Source organism: Triturus cristatus, chromosome 2_2 (genome assembly GCF_964204655.1).
Source record: "Triturus cristatus chromosome 2_2, aTriCri1.1, whole genome shotgun sequence".
In the NCBI taxonomy this organism is placed as follows: Eukaryota; Metazoa; Chordata; class Amphibia; order Caudata; family Salamandridae; genus Triturus; species Triturus cristatus.
In genome coordinates this window covers 154,566,443-154,581,571 of record NC_140582.1, presented here as the reverse complement: position 1 = coordinate 154,581,571, position 15,129 = coordinate 154,566,443, and the positions used below count along the sequence as shown (strand labels likewise).

The window sequence follows — 15,129 nt, the reverse complement described above, 5'->3', positions numbered from 1 at the left end:
TGTCTGGTTCTTTTAGAATTATTTCCCTGTTCCTGTGAAGCCCACGAGAGAGAAAAACGATTTAGCATTTAATTTCTTTGTACGAAGTTATGACGGTTTCCTGCCAAAAAACATGCAGTCATTTTTTTGCCAATCCTTTTCTCAGATGGTCATGAAGTTACTCCATACTGTATCGTTTGTCTGAAACTTTTATGGCACATGTTGCCGAAATAAAGTAATTTACTACAACTGCATACTATCCATTCTAAACTCCTGGTTTATTTGGCACATGCATCAACAAAGACTTTTGCGATTCCTTAATTGCGATTTTTAAGGAATCGCAATTAAGGAATTGCAAAAGCCTATGCATGTAGGAATCGCTATAAAAATAGCGATTCCTACAAATTCCTAAATTGTGACTCGCAAATTGCGAGTCGCTATTAAGGAATGCCGTCCCATTCATTCCTATGGGCCTGCAGGCCCATAGGAATGAATTGGAGATTGCATGAGCAATTTGCGAGTACCAGTAGGTACTCGCAAATTGCTCATGCAATTTCAAGGGTGCAAGGGTGTCAAAATGACACCCTATTGCAGCCCTGAAATTGATCTGTGCACATATGTTGCACACACACATGCTCTAAGGGCATGTGTGTGCGCAACATGAAACTTTGAAAAATGCACAAAAGTGCATTTTTCAAAGTTTTTGAAAATTACCATGAAGTTCAACTTCATGATAATTTGCTCCCCCCATTAGCGAAATCGCTAATTTTTTCACTTTCATGCATTGCATTTAAGGAATCTCAATTTGGGATTCCTTAAATGCAATCGCAATTTAAGGAATCGCAATTTAGAGATTCCTTAAATTGTGATTTTTGCATTTGGGATATGCAAAAATACCGGTCGCAAAGGGGCAGATTCTGAGAATCTGCCCGTTTGCAACCGGTTTTTACATTGATGCATGTGCCTGTATATCTCCCTTTGGTAAAAGCACTTTGGGATACTATGACCAATGAACGTGCCAAGTGTCGGTTGTGATTTATTTACCTATGAAGTGAACTGCAAAGAGCCAACAAGTGTCTACTGTAATCTGTGTTTTCAATAAGTTGTGTTTTATGAAAACTGCTTTCTTTGCACGTGATGCCACTGTAAAAAACAAACACATTTACAACACACCATGTGCAGAATAAATTCCAACCTGAAGGTGCCATCCGATCTCTTGAGATAAGGAAGGTGCCTTTGTTTACTCACCCTGGAGCCACTGGCTGTGTGCGTGCCAGGAAAAAGTATACTCAAGGCTCGTATCTTCTCTTGCAACTGCCGAAAACAAATACATGTCGCGGTAGGGCTGAATTCAACAGCATATTCACTTAAAATACCCAGGAAACCAGAAACCTCACTTATGGCCTCAAAATAATAAAATCGCGCATCTGCAAAGGCAGAAGGATAAGAGATTCTCCCTGAGCAACAGCAAGAAAGACAACTATAAGCACATGAATTTGTATTTAAACTCCAGTTTGACCTAATGAAAAATTCACAATCAATTAAAAATGAAAAGCCCACCCGACTAACTGCACATATCTGCAAAAATAAATCAGAGCCGATCTGCGGTGAAAAGTCATACCCCGGATTACTGGAAGGCCCTGCGATGCCCTAAAAAGAGCAAATGGTGAGCTAAAAGAATGTTATTTCAAAATACCGATAGCAACCACCGCAGAACAGGACTGGCATGTTCTGTAAGGTCAATGTTTTCAGCCATTCTGAAACGAACAAACCAAGCAAGGCTTATCAGATGGTAAAAGCAGAGGATCTGCAGGAATAAATGTCCAACAGGAGCTAATAAAAAAAACAGTGCAAGTTACTTACCTGCTACACACATAAAACATTTTAAACCAAGAACAGGGCGTGCCTGTAACAACTAGAGACAAACAAAAGTGTGTTGAACTCAAACATACCAGAGCAGATGAGCAATTTAACAAAGTAAAAAACACCCAGGCCCATAATAGCCACTGACTGAACTGTTTAATTATCTCTTTTCTTACTCAAGGTCATTGGAGTCATCCAAAGCTGACATAATCACACTGAGGAATGGCATTGCATGTCCAAAAGATGAACCACCCTAGTAGTCTGCCATGATGTAGAGCTACTCTACCATCTGATGAATGTAATCTGTTACAAGTGATAAATTATAAATAATGATAGATTATTTGTCAAGGAGGGAGCCCAGAGAGGCAGTCCAGGCAAAACTGAAACTTACACATAACCTTGAATTACAACACAAAGTCCTGCGCGAGAGACACAGGGGGCGAGGGTGCAGTATGCCAGCATGTAATCCGTCTCAAAGGTAATTTAGTGGCAACATCCATATCAGAAACAGGCAGGTGAAGGACTACAGATCATGGCAGGAACAGGCGCATTATGGACAAAGGCCCTGAACATGCAAAAGTCCATTTAAGATCCCACAAACAACATGGGACGGGGTCAGCGCACCTCCTGGCCAGGAGTATACCGACTCAGATATGGAAAACTCAGGTGGGGGGGAATGGGGGGTTATGGGGCCCAATTCTGCTCAACTTGCAATCCCGCCCTAAATAGAGCCACCCAGAAATAAACATGAAATATAAATATAAAAAGCATACTAAAAGACAGGAGCGTAATGCAGGTCCCTGAGGCGCTGGTGGGCTCCCATATTTTCAGGGGATCCCTAGTCCTTAAGAGGGCCCCATTCAGCGTAACATCAATAAGTATCTGGGAGACAGAGGGGGCTCACGGGCCTCCCTTCACATTCTTCAGGGGCGCCCTATCATTTTGCTTTACACCACTGCCACGAGAACATAGAAGGTTGAATTATCAAGTGTTGTTAAACTTCACATCCTTTTTAAAATACCTATTCATTAGAGTATGATTCAGGAACGCAGTACAACCAACTACCAAATGGACAGGAAGGCATTAATGACAGGACAAAATCTATAGGAAAGTAGCCCAGCGGCTTACTGAAAAGTAACACGCGGAACCCTGCACAAGCTTCATAACTTTCCGCTCACAGACAAGACATCGGTCGAAATCCATACCTATAGATGACAGATGTGTGTTTGTGCATTGAACTCAACACCACAGTTCCCATATTAAAAGTAGATGAACAGCTGATAAATGCAATACACCTATTTTTCCCGACAAACCAACTAACTGTTTCTATTGCCTATATGCAGAAGTACACACTAGGTAGTCAAAAGAGGGTGTTCGAGCCTATATGAGCGTAACACAGAGCAGCTTTTTTGCGGGGAAAGTGAGGAGACACTTTTAGAGTTGAAAACGTACATAACATTGCCCAAGAAGGTGCAGAACATAAAACAATATTTTAAGCGCTCAACCACTGGTTCACTCATGCATGATCAGCTCCCCTGTGTAGCATTTGTAAAGATGACAACACAATATGCACACTTTTAAGGCTTAAAATAAACCAATTGACTCAGGACATGATTCACAAAGGAAAGCTTACACTTTTGTGCAAGTTCATCCGTGTTTTCCATTCACACAGGGATTTTCCTAGTAGTATCTTTACGACTGTGAAGTCTCCATGCATAATAAGACACGACTGTCCCATCTTTTTATGTGTACAGACTCCGCAGTCTTTAATATACTACTAGTAAAATATGTCTGTGAATAGCAAACAATCTTAAACTTACACAAAAGTGTACGTTTACCTTTGTGAATCAGGTACTTAGGGCCATATGTACGACGAAGTGGCGGAGCGTGTCGTTAGCCTCCTGGGATTATCAACATGCTCCGCCACTTCAGAAACGCAAGGCTGCACCATATTTACGAGGATGTGGTGCAGCCTTGCTTTTCCCCCATGCGTTGGTGCTAATTTTCACAACTTAGCGCCAACGCAGGCACCCTTGCACCAGAGTGCAAGGGTGTCTGTGTTCAGGGGAGGATTGGTTATGTGTAGGAAGGTGTCCCTTCCTGCACATAACCAATCCTAAAATGCCATTTATAACTTTCACCTGTGCTGCTTCATGCAGCACACATGCAAGTTACAAAATGGCATTTTTAAAAAGGTTTGTTTATGTACAGGAAGGGACACCTTCCTGTACATAAACAAATAATGGCATTTTGATTTTTCCAAGGCAGCACACATGGAAAAAGCAAAAACGAGGAGAAATAATGCATTTCCAGGGTTTTCCTGGTCTTAAATTTGGCGCTGCCTCCTATGTACGCCACTCTTGTACATAGGGGGCTGCGTCAAAATGAATGGGTTGTTGCGGTGGAACGCCTACCACAACACCCACTGCACGCCCCTTTCACGCTAAACATCGTGTGAAAGGGGGCCTTATGTACAAGGCAGCGTTAAGCCACGTGGCTTAACGCTGCCTTGTACATAAGGCAAGGCCCCCATCGCCACGGGAACGTCACAAAAAGTGACGTTTCCGTGGCGATAGGGTCTTGTACATATGCCCCTTAGTTTTTAAGACCCTTGCTTGTGAAAATACAGGTGAAATAAACAGTCAGATGTGGATATTCCCTGTAAACTTGCCACACGTCCTTTTGACCTAAGCACAACCTCTGTGGTGACTACAGTAGGATTTCAAGGTCACAGCAAGGCCGTCTCTGATTACCTTTCGAGCTTTGAATACCTTTTATGTTATGTATGTTATGTTAAGAGCTAGTCTAACTGAAGGTTCCTTGGAACATACTTATAGACAACTGCGAATGCAGCAAGGCTGGGATCAAGGTACAGATAAACAGGCAGGTCCACAACTTCATATAATAAGATCTGATGCTCAGCCTGCATTGCCTCCTTTGAAGGGTATTCCATTTAAACAAAAGATAATCGTGAAGCATAGCAGAGTGGTTTGGGACTGTCAGTTCTTAAATGCATTACCAATCTTAAAGTTTGAATAGCTCGTGGCATAGCAATTAGACTCTGACAAGGCCCCCCATTGGAGAAAATCCATATTTCACAGGAAGCAAGCAAATATTGCAAATTGATTTGACCAGTTGCAAATGCACTGACTGATACACAGAACACTGCAATTAAATAGACTAACATTCACTGACATTCAGATGCAAAGAGAAGGAGAAATTCAGTTTCACAAACATATATAAAGACTCACATACGGAATACCGTGCACTTTCATAGCAAAAGACACATAAGCAAGCACACACATGGATGAATACACAGATACACACTCAGATACTTGACCCACTTAATCCTCTTTGTTGCAGGACAATTCCCACAGACTAATTTCTTCAGACGGTATGATATTTTAATCCATGTACTCACAAAGGCACACATAATAGTTATTGACAGCAGCAAAATGCAAAGCGACAGAGCTACATATTAGAAATGTGGTAATATTACCAACAATTCCAAATTGTTACATTGCTCCTGCAACATTACTTGTTTCTTGTGAATGTGATTGAGCCAATGTCTGCTGTCTGATATTTTTACTTTGCTGACTCAACAACACTTCAATTGCTATTTTTTATTGTTTATTAAGTGCATGTTGTTTGGGTACCTTCGCCTGTCATAAAGGTACAAGGCTGTTACCTAATCATCCTTCGCTTTAATTTGATTTACTTTGCTGTCAAGATAAAATGTTGTTGGGTTTAGATCTTGTATTGTCCATGAAGTAAGGATGCACACACTCATATGCTTTTGTAAAATGTACCTAAAATACTTGGCCTTTGTCAAAAATGTCAACTATGAAATATTGTGCTGTGTATGTCTTTTAAGTTGACCACTTACAATGCAAACCTCATCTTCTGAGGCCTTTTCAGGCACTTCTATGTTTGACAGCATAGCATAAATCTTCCTTTGCAAGTCCCAGCTTCCATAATGCTGCAGTTCAATATGTTACTGCGTTAAGGGATTTGCTTTCTAGGATATCTATAGGAAACACGCATAAAGTGACCCAGCTATAATGAACAGTGTCTCTCAGAAAATGACAAACATTTTGGCTTTGACAATATTTTTTTTTCTCAGTGAGGCCATACACAGGAGTTAACACAGGGTCTAATTAGCGATAATTCGTTTTGTTGATGCTACAAATATGTTATTGTTGCTGATTTGTCATTAAATACTTAACCGTGTGCAGAAGGGTAATATGGAGGCAGAAAGAGAAGGCTTGCTGCATAAACCTGTCTGTATTTCAAAAAATCAGACAAGAGGTAGAAAGAAGAGGCTTAGATCCACTCAGCTTCCTTGTCTCAATAATCACAGAAATCAATTGGAGAGTGGATCACTAGTCCTGAAAGAACCAGGGTATTGCAAAGTCAGTACTTGGTACTGTTTAAGGAACCCTCATTCACGTTTTGCAAAGATCGAGTAAAGCGGTATATCTTGATTCTCCCCTCAATTGTTGTTAACGTGACAGCATCATCATTGGCTTAATCCAATGCTTCCTCCACCCGGAGATTGTACCACTGGTGGTCTCAGTAGTGATCGTGAATAAAAAAAGTGAAGTGACGTGTAGTGAAAGAGTACTAAATAAAAATCTCGTAAAACCAGTAAAAGTCTTTATTAGTACTGGGTTCTAGATGGTTTTAAAACAGATTATATTGCAGGTGTGCACGTATAAGACTTGTTATGGTCTAGTGCACTGTTAAAAAAGTGTCCATAAAAAGGTCGACATGTTTCAGCCCTTATAAGCCCCGAAGGGTCAGGCGGGCTTTCTTCAGGACCTAGCGTAGTGAAGAGTACCCTGAATTTACGAGGGTCTCTTGTGAAATTTTTTTGGTGGGAGGGGATAATGATAATTCCCTTGTAGGTACATTCAACTTGAACCTGGTATCCCTTGTTGTGGGTTACAGCGGGTACTCTAGGGGGGTCGCTTCACGCTCTCTTAGGCGTCGGTCTGTGACCGGTCATATTACAATGAGCTCTAGATTGTGGTCTCACAAATGGGAGCTTCCAACTCTGACACTCAAGACTTTCTAGGTGAGAAAAAGCTTAGTTTACCTCACACAACTATGGATTTTAATCTCAAGCCTTCTATGCTTATGCATGGCAATAAAACAACTCTTCCACCGCACACCCTTTCTAATATATTCCTCTAGACAAGGGCAAAGCTATCAATAGTGCAGCAGGTGCAGCAGCACCAGGGCCCACAAGCGCCCACCGAACCATGATTATACCTTTGTTGCCCCTAAAGCAATCAGAGGGTCACTTTTCCTTGCTTCCACCACTGCCTTTGGCATCCTTGCTGTATTAATGCCCCCCATAGGGGACATGCTAAAAAGAGATGGGCGTGCGAGCTGTGGAAGAAAAGAAGGGAAGGTTTATTAAGTTTCATCTAAAGCAATACTGCACGAATGGAAAAATATTGCACAGCACCGTGTTCACAACACTTTGTGTGCTGATGATGTCATTTGCCACAGAAATACAATTGACACCATGCTTGCATGATACTAAACATAATTCGGCAGTGCACCACGACGACAGGATACTGAACAGCATCGTTTCGCTCTTTTGTACTCAAGCACAACTGTCCTGACGCAGTTGACCACCCAGTGGTAAATTCTGGGGCAGATTTACAAGCCCCTTGCGCCACTTTTACGTCACTTTTCTCATGTTAAAAGTGACGCAAAAGTGGCGCAAGGGGCTTGTAAATTTGCCTCTCTGGGGCAGATTTACAAGCCCCGTATGCCACATTTGTGCCGCCGTTGCGTCTCTTTTGTGATGCAGCGGTGGCGCAAAGCCAGCACCATGGTGCGGGGTATTTACAACATGAAGCACCTAGGTAGATGCGTCACGTTGTAAAGCCCTGCGCCACATGTGGGCGTTCTGTTGCGGGGGGGGGGGCGTTCCGGCACAGGAACGCCTCCTAAAAGTGGCTGAGTGAAATCTACAAGATTGCACTCAGTCACTTTTACGGCCATGCTGCGTCAAAACCCTGTGCCTGCTCGAAGCAGGCGTAAGGATTGACGCACCATGTTAGGCATAGGGGCACCCCGAGCCTTGCTGGAGCTGCGACGTGCTTGCGACGCGACTCCAGCAATGCGTCACCTTTACGGCAGCAGATGCGTCACGCATCTGTTTATTCTTGCCCCATGGTGCACCGCATTGTAAATGCGGCGCATCCATGGTGGCGCAAGAGGTGTCTGCCGTGACGCAAAATAACTGGCGCATCCCTGCTGATATGTAGGGATGCGCCAGTTATTGTAAATCTACCCCTCTATTCTTTGTGCTCTGTTAGAGAGGTATAACGTCACTCAACTTTACATGCAATTAGGTTTGGTGTGTGCTAAACCCTAGGGGTGTTTGCACATTTTCACCAGGTAAAGCCTAATTTACATACATCAACAGGGATTTCATGCTATGTAACACAATGTAATTTGGCACCGTGCTCGCAGAAACGTCTGGCACCAAAAACTATAGCAAGCAAGCACCCAGGCTCAGCTTTAGTGAATGTGGGTCAGAGAGAGCGAGAGAGAGAGAGGGGGGAAGTCTGCAGGATGTGAGGCTGGGAAGTAAAACTGACACAGTCAACAGTAAGAGACATGAAGAGAGATGTGTGCTGATTATATTTATATTGCTTCCTGCGATGAAGACAGAAATGTGTATCTTGGCCTAGGGTGGCGAAATCCTTGGCGCTATCCACAATGGTGACTGGTGCCATGGATTTTGGATTCCTCTTCCCATCTGCAAGGCAAGAAGGTACAGAAACTGTAGCATGCGAACCTCCTATTACCTGCTCTCTAGTATGAGAAGATGGGCTGCTGCCCCTACCCTGTAAAGTGGATTTCCACCTTTGCAGTTGTGTGTCTTGGTGAGAACACCATCTTTTTCAATGAAAAATGTTCCATTGTATTTCTATTTCGCAAAGTATCTTCCATTGGTGCGAAAATGGTCTTCAACCCCGACATAAATTATTTCAAATACTAGCCAAAATGACAATTATTCATTCATAAATCAATGTCAAAGTTTGGTATGCGGCTAGTTTCCTTTATATTTTCCTTTCCATTTTCCTTTCCTATATGAACTACTCTTTTGAATTTTCCAACATTATCCCAATACAAAAAAAATGTTTAATTGATCGCACTTGTCTATTAGTATTTCAGTAGTGTTTCTACTCCAGATTTCCCAAGTAAGTGAAGGTTTCTTCCTGATTTGTACACTTTTTAGGTCTCGCCTGACCCAGCGCATGCGCTGGTCTGGCGAGACATTTTGTGAGGGCTCCAAAAAGTGCTACCAGGCCAGCCTAGAGCTACAGTGCATGTGCGCGGGCGCGCAAGTCGCGCTTTACCGCGATTACTTTCACTTTTGCGGCCGCTTTTATGTTTGATCGCGATCCCTTTCGTGGCCGCATATTTATAAGGGAGATAAAACCAGCGCCCTATTTACAAGAGGGTGCTAACATGCATACATGCATAATCGCATGTTAGCACCCTTTTTCCCAACGCATCACTTTGCATCTCCAATGGGATGCAAAGTGGGCATTACTGGGCGTACCCAAGATGGACTACCTTGCAAATATCGCTGATGTTTACATCGTGATATTTACAAGGCAGCCCACATGATTTTAGCACACATTAGATTTTGGCGAAAATTGACGTTTTCGCCAAAACCTAACGTCTGCTAAAATCCTGACTAAGCCATCCCTAACATAGGGGGTGGATTATGCTGATATGACCCTGTGGGTCGTATCAACAAGGTTATCGCCCTTTTGCAGGGAACATCGCTGAAAAACCAGCGATGTTCCCTGCAAAAGGGCGATAACCTCGCTATCTCTGGAATTTGTATCGCCCTGGAGTAACGCATTGTTAATAACGCGCTACCAGGGCGATAAATACCAGAGATAGCCTACGATAATATAATTATCGCTAAGCATGGCCAGCGATAATTATCGCTGGGAGTTGTTAATATGCCCCTAGCGTCTTGTGGGCATGTTCAGGGACAAAGTCCCTGGGGAGAGGAGTTGGCCTAACGGCTAGGGCGCTCGACCTTGAACCTGGGGAACTGGGTTCATGTCTCGGTAATGACGCTGAACTTCCTGTGATTCTGGGCAAATCACTTAATCTGTGCCTAACAAAAATGAATGTGTGTCCTCATGTAACGTAACTGGTGCTATGTAAAGCGCTCTGATACCTGATTGGATTCGGGTCAAGTTTGCGCTATATAAAACTCTGCAAAAAAAAAAAAGTCAGTGTATAGGTAATTCACGAAGTGGGGCACTGCCACAGTGCACCCCGACAACTCCAGTGCACTATGCCAATTTCAGGTTTTACCTGTGCATTGTGGATCCACCTAGGAAGCTGTATTCATATCGACTTGTGTTTGTATTCCTCCTTTGAGACGTGGGAAGAATGACACACCTCCATTTATATGGAGATATTTAGGTTGGGCTTTTTAAGACTGTCCTTAACATTTCGGGACTTGACCATCATGGGAGCAGAGCAGCTTTAGCCACAAGTTCTTTGTCTCTACGCCATGTGGTGTGGAGCCAAAGAATATATACGCAAGAGCCATACTAATGCACTTTCATCTGTGATGCACTCCCCTCTGGAGATGTGGCCTATTGGCTATAATTGCTGAATTTGGAACTGGGGAACAAAGCTTGATTCCCGTCCTCAGCTAAACATCCTGTAATTCTTGGCAAATCATGTAACCTCTCTGGGGTCTATTAACTAAGATGTTTGAGTCCCAAAAACTGATACAAATCGACACAAATTCTTTTATACCTATTTATTTTCCAGTGCAAAACTAGTTTAGCACTGGAAAAGCACAAAGAATTGCTTTGCATTACTTGGCACCATGGGGGCCTACCATGAGTGGCACATGGGTGTTCCCATGCAATCACTAAAGATTTCTGACACTAAGCCCTATTTACTTTAAAAAAGCAGACAGAGTTTAGCATCAGAAAATAGCCTCCATTACAAGTAGGCGCTATGAAGGAGGAATGCTTTCATTTTTCATTCCTTTTCCGACTTTGTATGTTTGCTGCACTGTACAGCACACAAACAAAGTGGGAAATGGTTTAAAGCTAGTCTGAGCATTGTATTTTGCACTGGAATGCTATCCTTCCAGTACAAAAACTATGCTGGACTCATGGAGACACCCTTGCACTATAGTGCAAAGGTGTGTGCATGGCTCACAGCAGCTAATTTCAGCGCTGATGCTAGGGAGAGGGGAGAAGAGTGCCATATTTGCCCACACTAATGTGTGCAGTTCCTCAACCTTCTCATCAGGTCCGCAACCTTGGCTTCATTATTGACGACTCACTATCTATGCGTCAACAAGCCACGAAGGTTGCTGCAACATGCTTTACCATTCTAAAGTGGCTGAGAAAAATTGTGTGGATGCTCCCTAGCCCCACTCAGAGAACCGTAGTCCAAGCTCTTATTACATCTAGACTGGACAACGGAAAAAACATCCTCTATTTGGGAGCTGATAAAGATGTTATTCGAAAGCTTCAGAGAGTGCAAAATTCAGCGGCCAGACTGCTTTGCCGGATTCCGAGAACTGCATCTACTTCTGCTTCTTTGAGAGATCTTCATTGGCTGAGAATTGAGAATCAAATCAAGTTTAAAGCTCTGAACTATATGTTCAGAATTAAACATGACACGGCTCCAATGTATGTGGCAGAGTGGGCTAAAGAACGGTGATGGATTAAACCCAGATCTGTTAACTGGGTGTGAGTGTTTGATTGGTTCTGATGCTCCGTCCATCACCACCCCCTTTTGTACCGCTTTGTTCGCCATATGTTCGCAGGGTATGCTCAGACGTGAGTCCCTTGCTCACTTTGCCACTGGATTCAAGCAAGCCTGGCTGAAGACGGCTGAAATGCCAGAAACCGGTCCTAGGAAGCTTGTTTCCGGTCCAGGGAAGGCATGGCTTGGCAGTTCGGGCTGACCTGTTCCCATGAGGCACAGGGTCAGACTGATTTGCATATTGCCATGTCTGAACTGGGGTGGCAGAGTGGGCTAAATAACGGTGATGGATTAAATCCAGATCTGTTGACTGGGTGTGAGTGTTTGATTGGTTCTGATGATCCGTCCATCACCACCCCCTTTTGTACCGCTTTGTTCGCCATAAGTTGGCAGGGTATGCTCAGACATGAGTCACTTGCTCACTTTGCCACTGGATTCAAGCAAGCCTGGCTGAAGGCGGCTGAAATGCCAGAAACCGGTCCTAGGAAGCTTGTTTCCGGTCCAGGGAAGGCATGGCTTGGCAGTTCGGGCTGACCTGTTCCCATGAGGCACAGGGTCAGACTGATTTGCATTTGGCCATGTCTGAACTGGGGTGGCAGAGTGGGCTAAAGAACGGTGATGGATTAAACCCAGATCTGTTGACTGGGTGTGAGTGTTTGATTGGTTCTGATGCTCCGTCCATCACCACCCCCTTTTGTACCGCTTTGTTCGCCATATGTTCGCAGGGTATGCTCAGACGTGAGTCCCTTGCTCACTTTGCCACTGGATTCAAGCAAGCCTGGCTGAAGACGGCTGAAATGCCAGAAACCGGTCCTAGGAAGCTTGTTTCCGGTCCAGGGAAGGCATGGCTTGGCAGTTCGGGCTGACCTGTTCCCATGAGGCACAGGGTCAGACTGATTTGCATATTGCCATGTCTGAACTGGGGTGGCAGAGTGGGCTAAATAACGGTGATGGATTAAATCCAGATCTGTTGACTGGGTGTGAGTGTTTGATTGGTTCTGATGATCCGTCCATCACCACCCCCTTTTGTACCGCTTTGTTCGCCATAAGTTGGCAGGGTATGCTCAGACATGAGTCACTTGCTCACTTTGCCACTGGATTCAAGCAAGCCTGGCTGAAGGCGGCTGAAATGCCAGAAACCGGTCCTAGGAAGCTTGTTTCCGGTCCAGGGAAGGCATGGCTTGGCAGTTCGGGCTGACCTGTTCCCATGAGGCACAGGGTCAGACTGATTTGCATTTGGCCATGTCTGAACTGGGGTGGCAGAGTGGGCTAAAGAACGGTGATGGATTAAACCCAGATCTGTTGACTGGGTGTGAGTGTTTGATTGGTTCTGATGCTCCGTCCATCACCACCCCCTTTTGTACCGCTGTGCAAAATTTGGTCCATCCCTACTTACCTTCTCGCACCCTTCGATCTGTCACTCAGGTTAAATTTCAGGTGCCTAGGATTCGACTTGCCTGTCAGGGCAGCCGTTCCTTTTCATATTTGGGCCCTGTTCTGTGGAACTCTCTCCCGCTTTCTCTTCGTACTCAGACAAATATCACATTATTTCGTAAATCCATAAAAACTTGGCTTTCTAATTAGTACACTCATATCTAATACTCTGCTGTTGTCTTCGTTGGGTGCCGGGAAACCCTTGTTGGGTAGCTGTTGCGCCAAGATGTAAATGTAAATAACATAACATAACATATTTCCGTAAATATAGTGGTCTCCAACTCTCTTCTAGTGCAAGTCAGCCACGCTTTTTGCCTGCCGCACTGCGTTGCGTGAGATTTTAGTAAACCTGACCCTGAACTGGTGCATGCCCCTAAGCCAATTGCTCACTGTTTTAAACTGCAAAAATAAATAAACTGTGTAAGCCTTTAAGTCAATTAAAGATTTGCACATTTTCCTGTTTGTGTATTGGATCCTGTGCCTTTTTGTTACGCCATCACACCCTCTAACCTAACAGCGCCCAATTAGCATACCTTTCAAAATGACCTGAAGTGCTCTTATACTTCACAAATAAAACACTTCAGACCAAACTTAAAAAGGCCAAGGAGGGGATAAAATAGAACCATTATGAAAAATGCATAAAAACAACTGTCCCTTTAACAGGAAACCATTTTAGGATTTAAAATCACTTTCTAGTTTAAATGGAACAAACAATGCAAAGAACAACTCGATGGAGGTTACACTTTACTATGAGGAGCACGCATATTGCCCATTAGTAGTGTATACGTGCATTTATTTACTTATAAGGAATCCACCTTACGAAAAAGGAATGCAGTGACTGATAAGTTGTTTATTGTTTGAAATGTCATTTGCTTCTGCATCTCCTTCCCCTATATTCTTTAACTTAACTAGAAACTCACTGAGACATCACAATTGTACTTCTTTTTATATTTCGACTGTTTCTGCAGAAGGAGCTGCCCATATTTTGTAAAACCGATAAACCGATAACCTAAGGACAGTCCCTTCAATCAGCCGCGGTCGGTAGTAGGAGTAACTGCAGGGAGGTGACGTGGGGAGGGGGAGGGGCAGGGTGGGGGGTAGTAAACTATGGATTCCGGAGGTTTACAGGTAAGTTAACATATACATTAATAAAACGAATTTCGTTGCGTGCACAGCATCGCATTTGGGGATGCAGCGCGCGCTACGAAATTCGTTTTATTGATTTAATTGTTTACTTACCTGCAATTATCCATATTCCGTTTTTTAGAACCCCCCACCCTGCCCCTCCCCGCCTTACCGCCCCACGGAACTCCCTCCACGGGCCGCTGCTGGACGCAGACTATTACTACCCACCATTAAAACAATCCCTTAATCAGGACCCTAGCAGTTTTTGACCTATGGTGGGAAAAAATCAGGAAAGGCTGTGATGAAAAGTAACAAGAATACCCATGGATCCTTGGGGCACAGCTCCCTACCCATAAGTCGGCAGGACACAACGGGTTTCTTGCAAAGGCTTCCTCTTCCCAGCTATTTAAAAAATGCTGAACCCTGGGGTGGCAGAGCTTCTTTTCCCTACTTTTCCTAAGTTTCAATAACTAGAATACTACTACTTCTAATTTTGAATTGGTCTTCAACGGTAGAGTAGCTAGACATTTTGCCGCCCATGGCGGTTCCTGTGTTTGTGGCCCAGTGACGGCTGCATTGAAGAGCGGGGGGAGCTGGCGATTCCTTCAATTTTCGTCACGCGACGACTGCAGGTAAGAGCAGGGGGATGGATTGTGCCGTCCCCAAAATTGTGCCTACCCCCCTTGCTACGCCACAGGTCTTCAATTTTGTCTGATCACTTTGCAGATGACAAGCAATTTATCAACTAGAAATAGTCTTGAATAAGTGAGCAAACATATTTGCACGACTTTTCAAGAAAATGATCATACAATTTTCAAATATTTCAGACCCATGTATGAAATATTTAATTCTTCTTAGCTGAGAAGGGATACTTTAGATTTTAGAAACAACTAAATGGTTATTGGCTCATTTGCACTAATGATTTCCGGCCTGCTGTAC

At 43.7% G+C, this 15,129-nt stretch overlaps 1 protein-coding gene across 2 annotated transcripts in view; it reads right to left on the bottom strand.

Annotated features, from left to right (window-relative positions):
* Positions 1–15,129, bottom strand: part of CCSER1 (coiled-coil serine rich protein 1) — a 2,282,720-nt gene that overhangs the window by 2,087,831 nt on the left and 179,760 nt on the right. The window lies entirely within an intron of this gene.